Source organism: Apodemus sylvaticus, chromosome 19 (assembly GCF_947179515.1).
Source record: "Apodemus sylvaticus chromosome 19, mApoSyl1.1, whole genome shotgun sequence".
In the NCBI taxonomy this organism is placed as follows: domain Eukaryota; kingdom Metazoa; phylum Chordata; class Mammalia; order Rodentia; family Muridae; genus Apodemus; species Apodemus sylvaticus.
Window position 1 is genome coordinate 48,746,259 of NC_067490.1, and position 15,760 is coordinate 48,762,018.

At 40.7% G+C, this 15,760-nt stretch overlaps 1 protein-coding gene across 3 annotated transcripts in view; it reads left to right on the forward strand.

Moving 5' to 3' along the window:
• Positions 1-15,760, forward strand: part of Hace1 (HECT domain and ankyrin repeat containing E3 ubiquitin protein ligase 1) — a 117,050-nt gene that overhangs the window by 34,563 nt on the left and 66,727 nt on the right. The gene's annotated exons all lie outside the window — the stretch shown is intronic.

Genomic DNA, 15,760 nt, shown 5'->3' on the forward strand with positions numbered 1-15,760 from the left:
TCTCTTACTAGTTTATCATTTCTTTTGTCATTTCTCTCGTCAATATTATTGGATTTTAAAAATAGTCTATATGAATAGAATGAAGTGTGTTGATTTGAGTGGCTCAGTTTCCCCCTTCCTTGGTGGGACCAGAGCTCAAATCTGTGTAATGCTCGTTGCTTGAGCTGTATACCCAGTCACAGTGAGCTAGGGTTTAGAGGAGACTACTGCATATTAGAAAATGAGTTATTGATAGCTCCCAAGGGATAGGAAAAAGGTAAACCTAGTATAAAACAAAGTTTAAGAAGAAAACCTTGATGGCTATCCTGGACTTGCTTTGTAGACCAGCCTGGCCTTGAATACACAGAGGTCTGCATGCCTCAGCCTCACCTGCACTGGTATTAGAGGTGTCCTGGAACTCACTCTGTAGACCAGGCTGGCCTCGAACTCAAAAATCCACCTGCCTCTGCCTCCCAAATGCTAGGATTACAGGCATGCACCACAACATCCAGCTGTGTTTTTTATTTTATAGAACAAAATATAAAACTTTAAGGGGGAAGGAAACTGTATTAAAATATCTTTGAAAAATCTGACCAGCTATTTCAAATTAAAGACACCAAAATAATAATTTTTAAAAAGCCACTGAAATTTGCTCTAACTTCATTTTAGAGTAAATCTCAGGTGTTTATGAAAATATTTTGAACAAATGCCCAAGAACTCAAAAGCTTTGTGGAGTTTACAAATAAACATATATTCTTGCCTTTTGTTAAATACATTTTCAGATTCATACTACTTTTCTAAAAGATAAATGAATTGGCAAATGGATTCTTACTTTTCACGATTAAGAGTTTGGGCTGGGGTTGAGGGGTTAGCTCAGTGAGCAGGCACAAAGCCTTGCATTTGATTCTTAGCTCCAAGGGGCAAAAAAAGAACCGGGGTGTGCTTCGGTGTGGCTGCCTGCGCAGCCGCTTTCCTAGGGGCAGCGGTGAAGTGCCTTTGTCAGAGTAGAAGAGAGGACCTGGAGGCAGTGCATGTGCTTGTTGGGTTTTGTTGTTTGTTCTTTAATTTCATTCTTAGGAATGATAGTAAGACCATTGTACACACACACACACACACACACACACACACACACACACACACACACACACACAGTTCACTGAGAGTTGTTGGCCAAGAACTGAACTTACTTTTTGGTACCTTTTTTCTTGTTATGAATCTTTAAGATTCATACATGTGGAGAAGTGACATAAGTGATAGGCTGGGTAACTGTGGATCCGGAAAGCCCGGGAGCTGCCAGTCTACGTGTTCATGTTAGATTACACAGAGGGTCAACTCCAAACTGGGAGAGCCCGGGAGCTGCCAGTCTACGTGTTCATGTTAGATTACACAGAGGGTCAACTCCAAACTGGGAGAGCCCGGGAGCTGCCAGTCTACGTGTTCATGTTAGATTACACAGAGGGTCAACCCCAAACTGGGAGGGCCCGGGAGCTGCCAGTCTACGTGTTCATGTTAGATTACACAGAGGGTCAACTCCAAACTGGGAGAGCCCGGGAGCTGCCAGTCTACGTGTTCATGTTAGATTACACAGAGGGTCAACCCCAAACTGGGAGAGCCCGGGAGCTGCCAGTCTACGTGTTCATGTTAGATTACACAGAGGGTCAACTCCAAACTGGGAGAGCCCGGGAGCTGCCAGTCTACGTGTTCATGTTAGATTACACAGAGGGTCAACTCCAAACTGGGAGAGCCCGGGAGCTGCCAGTCCACGTGTTCATGTTAGATTACACAGAGGGTCAACTCCAAACTGGGAGAGCCCGGGAGCTGCCAGTCTACATGTTCATGTTAGATTACACAGAGTGTCAACTCCAAACTGGGAGAGCCCGGGAGCTGCCAGTCTACATGTTCATGTTAGATTACACAGAGGGTCAACTCCAAACTGGGAGAGCCCGGGAGCTGCCAGTCCACGTGTTCATGTTAGATTACACAGAGGGTCAACTCCAAACTGGGAGAGCCCGGGAGCTGCCAGTCCACGTGTTCATGTTAGATTACACAGAGGGTCAACTCCAAACTGGGAGAGCCCGGGAGCTGCCAGTCCACGTGTTCATGTTAGATTACACAGAGGGTCAACTCCAAACTGGGAGAGCCCGGGAGCTGCCAGTCTACGTGTTCATGTTAGATTACACAGAAGGTCAACTCCAAACTGGGAGAGCCCGGGAGCTGCCAGTCCACGTGTTCATGTTAGATTACACAGAGGGTCAACTCCAAACTGGGAGAGCCCGGGAGCTGCCAGTCTACATGTATGTGCTAGATTACATACAGGGTTAGATGCCACACTATAACTTACTTCAAGATACACTCTACTTTTGAAGAAGTACACTTTACTCCCTAAGTTCATGCTTCTAATATGCGAAGCTTCCCAAGCATTATAAAGCTCAAGTTGTACACATGGTTGGGGAGATTTATGTTAAATCTCAAAAACATCGTGTGATGCTGCTGCTGTATGGATGCACTTACAGACTTGCTAGGAGTACTGGCCACTTCTGTTGTTTGTTCTCTTGGGATCTTAAGCCAGCTTCAAGCTTTTCCTCTAGAGTTCCCTGCAGACCTGTAAAACATTATTCCAGTTGTGTGTTGAGCCATGTAGGTAAGCAGACAGATGCTTTAGCAGATATTTTTATGTTCGGAGTGACTTTATTTATTTCAGTGCTTCTGGAAAGTGTGAACAGATAATAAAACTTCCCCCTGATCCCTGTTTTCTTAACACCATTGAATAGTAATGGTTTTTGTTAGATATCACACAGTGAGTCAAAGAATCCAGTGGTTGAAGGGGGTATGCTTGTAAGGAAGCTGTGCGACTCCTCGACTCCTCACTAGGCATGAGGCTGGCAATCTTTCTTTGCATATAAATTACTTTTCTTTGCTGAAATTTGTCATTAGAACTATTGAATAAAAGGGGATGCTTCTGCTGGGTGGTGGTGGCTCACACCTTTAATCCCAGCACCTGGGAGGCACAGGGAGTTGTTGGGGTTTAGGGGTAACCCCACAAAACCACACGTATACTGATCTCAGTCCGACTGGGATAGTTTATTTAGCATTTGCCCCAGGACTGACTGCTCATGGCCACAGACCAAACTCGGTTGACTGTGACCATGAGCCAAAATCCTGCAGAGCTTTAAAGCCTGAAATGGACAACCATCTGTGCCAAATTATTCTACCAGTCAGCATTTAGGGATAGGGGACTTCCTTAGTAACAGGAACATTTCACCTGTTCACACTGGTTTGGGTATTCAGCTGTGGTGAGGCACTTGCCTTGCCTAACATTCATGTCTTGTTAACCAGGATAGGACTTGTCTAACATTCATGTTTTAACTTGCCAACCAGGATGTCAGTTATCCAGGTCCATAACCTTTTTGCCAAGTAGAATGTCAATTCCCAGGGAGGTCTTGGGAACATAAGCTTTACTTGACCCCCTACTCAAAATGAAAATCTTATTCCAAATGACTTCTTATATTGGTATCTTTCTTAAGTTGGGGGCTATCCCAGGACCAGCTTATAAAAGCAAATACCATAAAAGCTCAGACTCAGGTACAGGAAGTTCAGTTGATTTGGGTCCAAGCTATTGTGGTTAACTATACAAAGCAGTTCTAACTGACCTCCTGTGATTGGTTTCCAAGAATACCAAAGCACAGAGCATAACAGAATATGCAATCAAGTCAGGCATGAGAAAGTTTCCTAGTAACAGTTGTAACAGCATAAGATGGCTGGCTAGACATGCAACACTTACCTAGGCCTTAAGGGCAGTCAGATCTCTTGAGTTCAAGGCCAGGCTGGTCTACTGAGTGAGTTCCAGGACTGCCAGGACCGCCAGGACCACACAGAGAAACCCTGTCTTGGAAAATTAAAAAAAAGGAGGATGCTTCTTCTTTTTCTTTTTCTTTCTTTTTCTTTTTTTTCTTTTTGGTTTTTGGTTTTTTTGTTGTTATTGTTGTTTTTTTGTTTGTTTTTTTTCTGAGACAGGGTTTCTCTGTGCAGCCCTGGCTGCCCTGGAACTCACTCTGTAGACCAGGCTGGCCTGGAACTCAGAAATCCGCCTGCCTCTGCTTCCCAAGTGCTGGGATTAAAGGCGTGCGCCACCACTGCCCGGCTAGGAGGATGTTTCTAAGGTCGTTTTGTTCAGTTTTTGTAAATGATAATATCACAGCTGTGATGTTTGTACATCACTTTACTGTTTTTCCAGTTGACAGTGCTAAAGCAGAGCTGTTTGGGATTTCTGTAAATCGGAGTGTGGTTTCATTACACCTTCAATTAAGTGATGAGACTGCACGTTAGTGTCCTACTCAGGTGTCTTGGAAGGTTATGAAGCCTTTTAAAATGTGTCCTTTTGTTTCGTATCTTTGTGTTTGTTTATTTGTTTGCTTCTTTTTAAAGGATTTTTTATCATGTGGAAATCCTTTCTCTGCTTTCCTTCCCAGGTCTGTCATGAGCAGCTTTTCATTCTACAAGAGAAGGGACCTCTAGTTGTAGTAATTCAGGACTTCTAGTGGAATTGGTTTTTCTTTTCTTTTTTTTAACTGGGTCTCACCCTGTCTGCCTCACTGACCTGGAAATCACTATGTGGTCTGAGCTGGCCTTGAACTTCTGATTTCTGGGATACATGCATGCACCATCCACCCAACAAAATTTTTAATTTAAAAAACAATATTGGTGTGTATGTGTGTGTGCATGGGAGCTTGAGTTCTAGGCTGCATGTCCAGGACTTTATCCACTGAGCCATCTTTTTGTCCCTGAATCACTCAGCTTTTTGTTTTTTTTAAATTATCTCTGTTTTGTTTTTCGTATTTATGCTAAATACAGATCAGAATATCCAAATCATTTGTTTACGTAGAATGTATATGAAAGCTAAGTGTTTTATTAGTCCAGAATAATGCTTCTTTTTTTAAATTAAATATCATCTTCATTTACATTACCAATGATAAAACCTTTCCCGATTTCCCCCCTCCCCAAAGACCCCCATTTTTACTATATTGATCCTGCCAATCCATGAACATGGGAGATCTTCCCATCTTATGGAACCTTCTTCTATTTCTTTCTTCAGAGGCTTGAAGTTCTTGTCATACAGATCTTTCACTTGCTTCGTTAGGGTCACACCTAGATTTGAAATATTATTTGGTACTGTTGTGAAAGGGTATCATTTCCCTAATTTCTTTCTCATCTTGTTTATCCTTTGAGTAGAGGAAGGCTACTTATTTGCTTGAGTTAATTTTATATCCAGCCACTTTGCTGACATTGTTTATCAGCTTTAGGAGTTCTCTGGTGGAAGCCTTGGGGTTGCTTAAGTATACTATCATATCATCTACAAATAGTGATATTTTGACTTCTTCCTTTCCAATTTGTATACCTTTGACCTCCTTATGTTGTCTAATTGCTCTGGCTAGGACTTCAAGTACTATATTGAATAGCGAGAGAGTGGGCAGCCTTTTCTAGTCCACGATTTTAGTGGGATTGCTTCAAGTTTCTCTCCGTTTAACTTGATGTTGGCTACCGGTTTGCAGTATATTGCTTTCACTATGTTTAGTTATGGGCCTTGGATTCCTGATCTCTCCAAGACTTTTATCATGAAGGGATGCTGGATTTTGTCAAAAGCCTTTTCAGCATCTAATGAAATGACCATGTGGTTTTTTTTTTTCCTTGAGTTTGTTTATGTAGTGGATTACATTGACAGATTTCCATATATTGAACCATCCCTGCATCCCTGGGATGAAGCAGACCTGATTGTGGTGAATCATAGTTTTGATGCATTCTTGGATTCAGTTGGCCAGGATTTTGTTGAGTACTTTTGCATTGATGTTCATGAGGGAGATGGGTCTGAAGTTCTCTTTCCTTGTTTGGTCTTTGTTTGGTTTAGATATAAATGTTATTGTGGCTTCATGGAATGAGTTGGGTAGTGTTACTTGAGTTTCTATTTCATGGAATAATTTGAAGAGTATCAGTATTAGCTCTTCTTTGAAGATCTGATAGAATTACCTGCTAAACCCCATCTGGTCCTGGCCTTTTTTTTTTTCTGATGGGAGACTATTAATGACTACTTCTATTTCCTCAGAACTTATGGGACTATTTAGATGGTTTATCTGATCCTGTTTTAATGTTGGCACCTGGGTTGTATCTAGAAACATGTTGTCCATTTCATCCAGGTTTTCAAACTTTGTTGAATATAAGCTCTTGTAGTAGGATCTGATGATTTTTTTTCCACAGTTTTTTAATTAATTTTATTAATTTGGATACTGTCTCTGTGCCCTGTGGTTAAGAGTTTATCTGTCTTGTTGATTTTCTCAAAGAACCAACTCCTTGTTTTGTTGATTCTTTGTATAGTTCTTTTTGTTTCTGTTTGTTTGATTTCAGCCCTGAGTTTGATTATTTCCTACCATCTACTACTCTTGGGTGTATTTGCTTCTCTTTTTGTTCTAGAGCTTTCAAGTGCACTGTTAAACTGTTAGTGTAAGCTCTCTCCATTCTCTTTTTGGAGGCACTCAGAGCTATGAGTTTTCCTCTTAGCACTCTTGTGTCCCATAAATTTTGGTATGATGTGTCTTCATTTTCATTAAATGCTAAAAAGTCTTTAATTTCTTTCTTTATTTCTTCCTTGACCAAGCTATCGTTGAGAAGAGCATTGTTCAAAGTCCTTGTGTATGTGTGTTTTCCATTGTTTTTGTTTGAGCTTAAAGACCAGCCTTAGGCTGTAGTGATCTGATAAGGTACATAGACTAATTTCAGTATTTCTGATTCTGTTGAGGCCTGTTTTGTGACCAATTATATGGTCAATTTTGGAGAAGGTACCATGAGGTGTTGAGAAGAAGGTATTTCTTTTGCTTTAGGGTGGAATATTCTATAAATATCTGTTAGATTCATTTGGTCCATAACTTCAGTTAGTTTCACTGTGTCTCTGTTTAGTTTCTGTTTTCATGATTTGTCCATTGTTGAGAGTGGGATGTTGAAGTTTCCCACTATTACTGGGTGGGGTGCAATGTGTGCTTTGAGCTTTAGTAAGGTTTCTTTTATGAATGTGGGTGCCCTTGTGTTTGGAGCATAGATGTTCAGAATTGAGAGTTCATCTTGGTAGACTTTTCCTTTGACCAGTATGAAGTGTCCCCCCTTATCTCTTTTGACAACTTTTGTTGAAAGTCAATTTTATCTGATATAAGAATGGCCATTCCAGCTTGTTTCTTGGGACCATTTGCTTGGAAATTGTTTTTCAACCTTTGACTCTGAAATAGTGACTGTCTTTGTTACTGAGGTGGGTTTCTTGTATGCAACAAAACGGGTCCTGTTTATGTATCCAGTCTGATAGTCTATGTCTTTTTATAGGGGAATTGAGACCACTGATATTAAGAGATATTAAGGAAAAGTGATTGTTGCATACTGTTATCTTCTTAGTTAAAAGTGAAATTCTGGTTGTGTAGCTATCTTCTATTGGGTTTATTGAAAGATTACCTTATTGCTTTTTCTATGGTGTGGTTTCCAGCCTTGTATTGGTATTTTCCACCCATTATCCTTTGTGGAGCTGGATTTCTGGAAAGATATTGTGTAAATTTGCTTTTGTCATGAAATGTCTTGTTTCCTCCATCTATAGTAATTGAAATTTTGCTGGGTATAGTAGACTGGACTGACATGTATGTTCTCTTAGGGTCCATATGACATCTGCCCAGGATCTTCTGGTTTTCATAGTCTCTGTTGAGAAGTCTGGTGTAATTCTGATAGATCTGCCTTTATTTGTTACTTGACCTTTTTCTCTTACTGCTTTTAATAGTCTTTGTTTAGTGCATTTGGTGTTTTGATTATTATGTGATGGGAAGAATTTCTGCTCTGGTCCAGTCTATTTGGAGTTCTGTAGGCTTCTTTTATATTCATGGACATCTCTTTCTTTAGGTTAGGGAAGTTTTCTTTTATAATTTTGTTGAAGATATTTACTGGGCCTTTTAAGATGTAAATCCTCACTTTCTTCTATACCTATAGTCCTTCTCATTGTGTCTGGATTTCCTGGATGTTTTGGGTACAAGCTTTTTGCATTTTGCATTTTCTTTTGACTGTTGAATCAATGTTTTTTATGGAATCTTCCGCATCAGAGATTCTTTCTTCTATCTCTTGTATTCTGTTGTTAATGCTTGCATCTATGACTCCTAAATTCTTTCCAAGGTTTTCTATCTCCAGAGATGTCTCACTTTGCAATTTCTTTATTGTTTCTACTTCTTTTTTTTTTAGATCCTGGATAGTTTTGTTCAGTTCCTTCACTTGTTTGTTTATTTTTTCCTGAAACTCAAAATCCAGCTCTTGCTTTTCTGATGTGATGGAGTATCCAGGATTTGCTGTTGTGGGAAAACTGGGTTCTGATGGTGCCATGTTGCCTTGGTTTCTGTTGGTAATGATCTTGTGTTTGCCTTTGGCCATCTAGTTATCTCTGGTGTTAGTCGGTCTTGCTGTCTCTGACCATGACTTTTCTGTCCTGCAGGCCTGTTTCTGTACTCCTGGGATTCCCTTTCTCTCAAATGCCTTGCATACAGTTGGCTCTCCAGGAAGTATCAGGAGGTGGGGTCTTTCTTGTGGCAGACTTGGCAAGGGTCAAATGCTAGTTCTTAAATGTTCTGCTGCTGCCAGTTCTCTAGAAATTATCAGGAAGTAGGATCTTCCCCGTGGCAGAAGTGGCTTGGGTCTACCACATCTGTCAGAACGAGGCGGTGTCCATCTCTCAGCTTTTTAAAGAGCTTAGTTTGTTGTCGTAATTTTGTCACACAAAAATTACTTCAGTTTAGTACAGTTTTTAAAGTTATGCTTCTTAAATTAACTTTAAAGTATATGGGTACCCCATACCCATGCACGTATAACAAGAACTAGTTAGACTCAGTAGTTATATTTTAAAAAGAAAAAGAAGATGTGATGTTGAAGGGGATTATGGAAGGAGGTTTGGGAGGAGTTGGAGGGAAGGAGTGGGGATTTTTATGATCAAAATTCATTGTATACATGGATGAAATTCTCCAAGAATAAATTAAAAAATTTTATTTTAAAATGTATAAGTAATCATTAGATATCTATATTGATATATTTTTCATATTTATATTTTATTGTGAGCTGCTGAACTTCTTCATTATTAATTATTATTATTATTATTATTTATTATTGTTATTATTATTTTGAGACAGGTTTTGTGTAGCCCTGACTGTCTGGAGCTTACTCTGTAGATCAAGCTAACCTCGAACTCTGAGATCCCATGCCTTTGCCTCCCAAGTGCTGGCTCTAAAGGCATGTGCCACTACCACCTGGCTCTGAACTTATTTTTTTAAACAAGTAAACAAGAAGCTGTGAAGTTTGAAAATGAGAAATTGTGATCATCATTGCAAAGTGCAGCTACCTGTGTTTGTGTGTGTGTGTGTGTGTGTGTGTGTGTGTGTATGTGTATGAGCACATGCTTGTGCTTAAAGTTGGGGTTAGGTAATCTTTTTTGGCCAGTCAGTCCCGCATCTATTTCTGAGGCAGGGTCTTTTGTTGAATCTGGACCTGCTGATGATGCCAGTCTAGCTCGTTCAGCTAGCCACTTTGCCTCGGGAGTTCCTTGTCTAACTGCTGATTGCTGGGATTCAGGTAGCTGCTATGAACTTTTATTGGGGTTTTAGGGGATTAAAACTCCAGCTCTTATACTTGCTTAGCAAGTACTTTATCCTCTGAGCTATCTCTCTAGTCCCTAGCAGGGTTGTTAAATTCTATTTACAACCGCTTTAAAAAAAACCTGAGAAAGTATTATATAACCTCTGATATATCATTACATAAAATATAGAAATAAAATACTTGTTGATAATAAATTATAAATAAAATTTAAAATCAATTCATTTATATAAATATAATTTGACTATTTATTAAAGATAAAGACAAAATTTTATATTACTAAGATGAATTTCTTTTATTAATAGTTGTCTGGATAGTCAATACTGCAGGACATAGAACATTTTCAACAGTTTTTCAGAGTTGATCAATTTCTTGTGTTTAACCAATGTTGAGAATCCTGCTTGCATAAACAAATAGTACACCTAACAGAAGTGTGTTTTGGGCTACTTCAGAAGTTTCCCAGGTCAAAATTAATTAACTTTTTCTTTTAAAAATTAAGCCTCTGAAAAGACATTCCTTTTTTTTAATTTTAATTTTTATGTGTGGTATTTTGCATGCATGCATGTTTGTGTACATATATGTTCCTAGTCCCTGAGAAGTTAGAAAATAGTGGCAGATTTCCTGTTTATAGACAGTTATAAAACTGCTACTTGGGTCCTGAGAATCAAACTTGGGACCTCTGGAAGAGCAGCTAGTGGTGTCAGTCACAGAGCCATCTCTCCAGCTCATTCGTGTGTGTGTGTGTGTGTGTGTGTGTACACATACATACATATACATACATATATGTATATATATTCATGCCAGCAACTCAAAAACCAAAATTTAAAACCAGTGTAATCTAGACAACCACTAACTTGATATTGACATGCCAAGGAGTGGTTATAAAATAATATTAAAATATTAAATCTTTGTTTTTCATAATGAAGCTACTGTTTCTAAAGAGTAGAGAAATTTGTATGTTCAGTAAAAACACTTCAGTAGTTGATAGCAGGATTGTCCTGAATCTGAGCCCAGGTGGCTGAGCCAGAGTCGCTGTGTGAGGCGGACTGATGGCCCTTGCAGTGCATGGCGTGTGTTGATGGCCTGTGCAGTGCACGGGCGTGTGCTCAGAACCAAGCCAGCCGAGGCGTATGACGTAAGCGCTGTGCTCCCAGGAGCAACTCGGTTCACTCACCATTGGTTTTCAATTAGTATTCAGTCATTTCACATTCAGAAACCTTCCATTGTTGCCAGATTTTTCACAATTTCCTAAATTCAACGAATAGGCTGTAAACAAGAGTTCAGTTGTTCGATATGGAACATAGTGAATGGCATTTGTCCACTGTTTCCCTTGCATTTGTAAATACTTGTCATTTCTCCCCCTTTGTATCTTTAAGTGGAGTGTGTGTATATTGTTAGCTCTTTCTACAAATAATTATATCTGATTTATTTGTGTGCTTAAAAATCTTATGGCTTGAGAATACTTAGGACTTCAAAAAATTGAATCAGAAAATTATTCTTATTAATTATGTTGTGCCTTATTGGAATGACTGAGGTGTTTAAGATGCATTGCTTCAAGACAGTTGATGTAGATGTTCCGAGAATGTGTTCTCCTGCTTGAGTTTCATCCATTGTGTGCATACCAGCACCTTTACACTGTTGACAACATTTGTTAATTTTTAGTATTTCTAAGACTGCATACCATCTTGAAACTTGTGTTAGAAAGGGCGGGCAGCAGATACTTCAGTGTAATGTTATGTAGGTTTTATTTCCCGTGATGTTTCACTTCTAGGTCATGAGAGTCTTTTTTTTTTTTTTTTTTGGTATGCTGGAGACCTGTTTGTTGTTGTAGGCAGGCTTTCTGCGGATGCTTGAGGCTTCATTGTTCTTTGGATCATCTGGGAGTGCCTTGGCCTTGTGTGGAAGGCAGGGCAAGGGCTTCAGGAAGGCTGGCTTCCCATCGGGCTCCACGGGATTCGTAGCCCAAGTTCGTTCTGGAACTTGCTCTGAAGACCAGGCTGGCCTTAAGCTCACAGAAATCCACCTGTCTCTGCCTCCCAGTGCTGGGATTAAAAGTATGTGCTTTTCAGTCACTTTAATGCAGTTTAATACAATTATAAAAGGAATATTTTTACATTGAGATTCTTAGCTGTAAATTGTTTCCATTCCCATTAGAGCAAGTAGTTTCCCCCTGTTCCTCTACAGGCAACATTTACCTACCAGTGAAACCTTAAAATACCTTAATAGTTGCATAGATTGAGGATCTTAAAAAATAAAATAGACTCACGGTTGTGAGCTGCCCAGTGTGGGCGCTGTGAAGTGAGCGTGCAGGAGCAGCAAATGCTCTTAGCCACTGAGCCGTCTCCAGTCTGTACTGGGGATTTTAATTGGAATAAATTTGTTAAAACAGGAAAAAGTACCTCCCTGGATGGAAAAGAAAATGCTGCTAGAATCGGCTGTTGCCACCACCTTAGTCCAGGGGTTTTTATCAGTGTTTGTTAGGTCCTGTCAGCAGACGACAAGTACATAGGAGAGGATTTTTAATGTCCGCAAGATATTTGAGGATATGATAGGAACACCGACAGTTCATATTGTAGGTCATACTTGTTTTTGCTATGATTTCCTTGAAGTTAGTCTGACCACTTTCTTGAATATAGTAAAGGAATATTTAGTCTATGGTTTTATCCTGAAAATATAGAAGCATTGTAAAAAGTGGAATGGTTTTCAAAATGGCATTATTTAAAAACCAAACAAACTTCTATTTAGGCACTCGTTGACTGCTTTATATATCCTGGTAAGGATCAGGGCATCAGTATGTTCACTTTAATAGACGTTCTGACAAAAAGCTCCCGAGTGGACCGAGTGGGTCATTCAGCTTGCAAGTCCAGGCTACACTCACTGCCTCCAGGAGGCCACAGCAGCAGGAGCAGGAGCTGTCTGCTCACACCGTATTCCTCCGCAGGAGCAGAGAGTGACCAGTGCAGCTTGCCAGCCAGCCAGGGCAGCCAGCCAGATAAAACTGTGGAGTAATGTGAATTCATGAAAATGGAATTTCTACTTTATGGAGAAAAGGATACTTATTTTGATCATGGGCTTAGGTTTTTAATATCTGTTGTGTGCTGGAGTATAAATGACTTGACCTTTTTGGAATTCAGTATCCTGCATACAGAAGTGGAGGAATTAAATGAATTGATATGTCCTTATCAGCACAGTCTCTGGGTACATGTTAAGGTTATTCATGTTATTATGCTATCTCGTAGTTTTAACTAATACATAATATATGTGTATGTATATTATATGTATATGTATGTGTATGTGTATATGTATATGATGTATATGTATATGTATATGTATATAGTGTGTGTCTGTGTGTGTGTAAGTAGTACATTTTAATACTTTAGCTTTTATATTGTTAGGCTTGAGCTACATATGAACGTTTCCTTTCTGGATGGGATTTTGCCTGCATGTACGTGTGTGCTGTGTGCATGTCTGGTGCACATCCTTGTCCCTGGGACTGGACTTAGAGACAGTTGTGAGCTGCCATGTAGGTGCTGGGAATGGAACCTGGGTCCTCCGGGAAAGCAGCCAGTGAGTTCCACCACTGCGCCATGTCTCTAGACCCTGAGAATGTGCTTGCTTTTACCACTCCTGGATCTTCTGGGAGATTAAATTTACTGTCTATAAATTCTGCAGTAGCAGTGGACACTAATTACTGTCCATCTCACTCTTGCTTTGAGACCAGATGCAGCTAACTTTTGGGGGCAGAAATCTGAAAGGTGAAACCAGGATCAAAATGCACATATAAGCCTTTTCTTGAAAATCAGGGATCCAAATGCTCATTCTTAGCGTACTTATCCATGCTCATGTGGAGGCCAGAGGAGGATGCTGGGATTTGAACTCATGTCTCCTTGATTTCACAGCAAGCACTTTTACCCACTCAGCCATCTCCTGGTCCTGCTTGCCTCAGTATAAGGAAATTGGATAGGAGATACCATATAGGATTCTATAATCTTTTGCTTCTGCTGCTGGGGATTGAGCCTAGGGCCTTGTATCTACCAAGCACACACCTAAAGCTACAAAGCAACCAACCCCAGCCAAGGGGTATTCCTCTCTCCTATCATCAGGCATTGTTTCTAAGGTTCCCTTCATTTATGTTTACTTGCTTTAAAAAAAGCTACAACTGAACTTTTTACATACCGACACACACACACACACACACACACACACACACACACACACTCCTTAAAAACACAAAATTAGAAACTGTCAGGTAGAAGCAAAAGCCCAGTAAGACTGGAAAACAAACAAACAAAAAACAAAAGAGCAAGCCCAAAGCAAGCAGTGTTCATTCTGTGTTGGCCATCTTCTGCGGTATCCTCAGTGAGAGGATAGCTCTGAGGTAGCTTCTGGTGCTAGGACCCCTCTGCCTTGGAGTGCTGCCGTAGTCTCACGAGTCTGTCCGTCAGTGCTGTGGTGTATGTTCTGTCTCCCCGGACTCAGCCTTCCACCTGCTTCCTCTGAACCCTGAGGGAGGTTTGAGAGATGCGTCTCATTGGATTGGGCAGTGGACATTCTTCATATTAGTAATTGACTTCCTCTGTGGTCTTTTTTTTTTTTGTTTTTGCTTTTGTTTGTTTTATTTTTGGTGTTTTTGTGGTGTTGTATGATGTGTTATGGGTGTGTGGGTATACCACGAGGTAGATGTGCAAGCCGGAAGAGCCGTGTATGGAGTCAGGTTTCTCCTGGCTGAGCCCCTGGTGAGCCCAGCTTGCTTGTGTGGATTAGCAGTGGTTCCCCTCGTCCTCTCCATAGCACTGCGCTGTTCTGTCTGCAGAGGCAAGCCGTTAGACAGTCTGCCAGTTGTTTCTCTTCCCCTCACTCTGGATCATTGTGTTCAGTTTCTGCAGTGCGTCTCTCTGTATTGATTCACTGATCTTCTCATCTTATTTTCTGCTTATTTGCTTTTTCTGTCTTGTGAGGTCCCAAATATTATCTTTCTAAATGTTAGTTGAGTTATTGTTTCTATTATAAAATTTTAAATTTTCTCATTTTCTAAGTGTTTTTCTCCCTAGGTTTCTACCCTTGCTCCACGGGTAATATATCCCTTTCCCCTTTAAGGGTGTCTTCCTCTCTTCTTCCTTGTCTCCCCTTCTCCCTCCCTCCATCCTGTCTTTTTTGAGACAAGGTTTTATTATGTAGTTCAGGCTGACCTCCGACTTGCTTTGTAGCCCAGGCTGTCCTTTTCTTGGAATACTGTGTTAGACCCTTGAGAATTGAGGTTATGGGCAGGTACCACCCTGCCCAGACACTTTTCTAATCTTTTTGTATGGCTCCTTTATTTTCTATATTATTCTGAGTTCTGTTTTGATTTGATTTTCGTCTCCCTGTTAGAGGTTTGCTTTAGTTGTATCTTAAAAATTGTCTGTTCACTCATTTAGTAATGAGGTAGTAAGGGGCACCAACTGCGAACACTGTATGTAGGACGAATTACTGTCTGGCTTAGCAGTACACCAAAGTTTCTAGTGACTCTGTCTGTATTTTGAACTCAATTTTTTGGGGGGAGGGAGGTGGGAGTGCTGTCCTGAACATGACGGGATTTCTGTATTCTTGAACTTTGCTCACTAGCTAACCAATAGCACCCTCTCTTTTCTAGTATGAAAATCAAAATATCTCCTGGCATTACCAAATGTTTCCTGTGGAGAACCTAACTGACTCAGTCAGTGTGCTCCTGGACTCTTTCTTTGTCTTTGTGTGGGTGTGCATGGTGATCTTGATATGGACCTATAGAGTACCAGTAGATCGACTCCTTGACAGCAGGTCCAGGCAAGAGGAGAGAACCCGGGTCTGTTGGGGGCTGAGTGGGATGGCTAGTGTCGACGGCCCAAAAGAGACACACCAGCACTGGGCCCAGAGTCTTGTCTAAGCTGGAACTGTTTCATTAAATCAGCCTCTTGAGGGAGAAGGTGATTGATTTTTGGTGGGGCAGGATGACATTGGAGGTGGGAAGGGTGACGGAGGGTGTGGCTGACAGGGCCAATGGTTACTCTACTTCTGTGGTAGCTAGGCAAAGGCCCGCTTGTGCAGGCTGTGCTGAGTCCCTCCAGTACAGAGGTGAACCAGGCAGGTCCCCAGGCTCCTGTCTTTCCATTAGGCT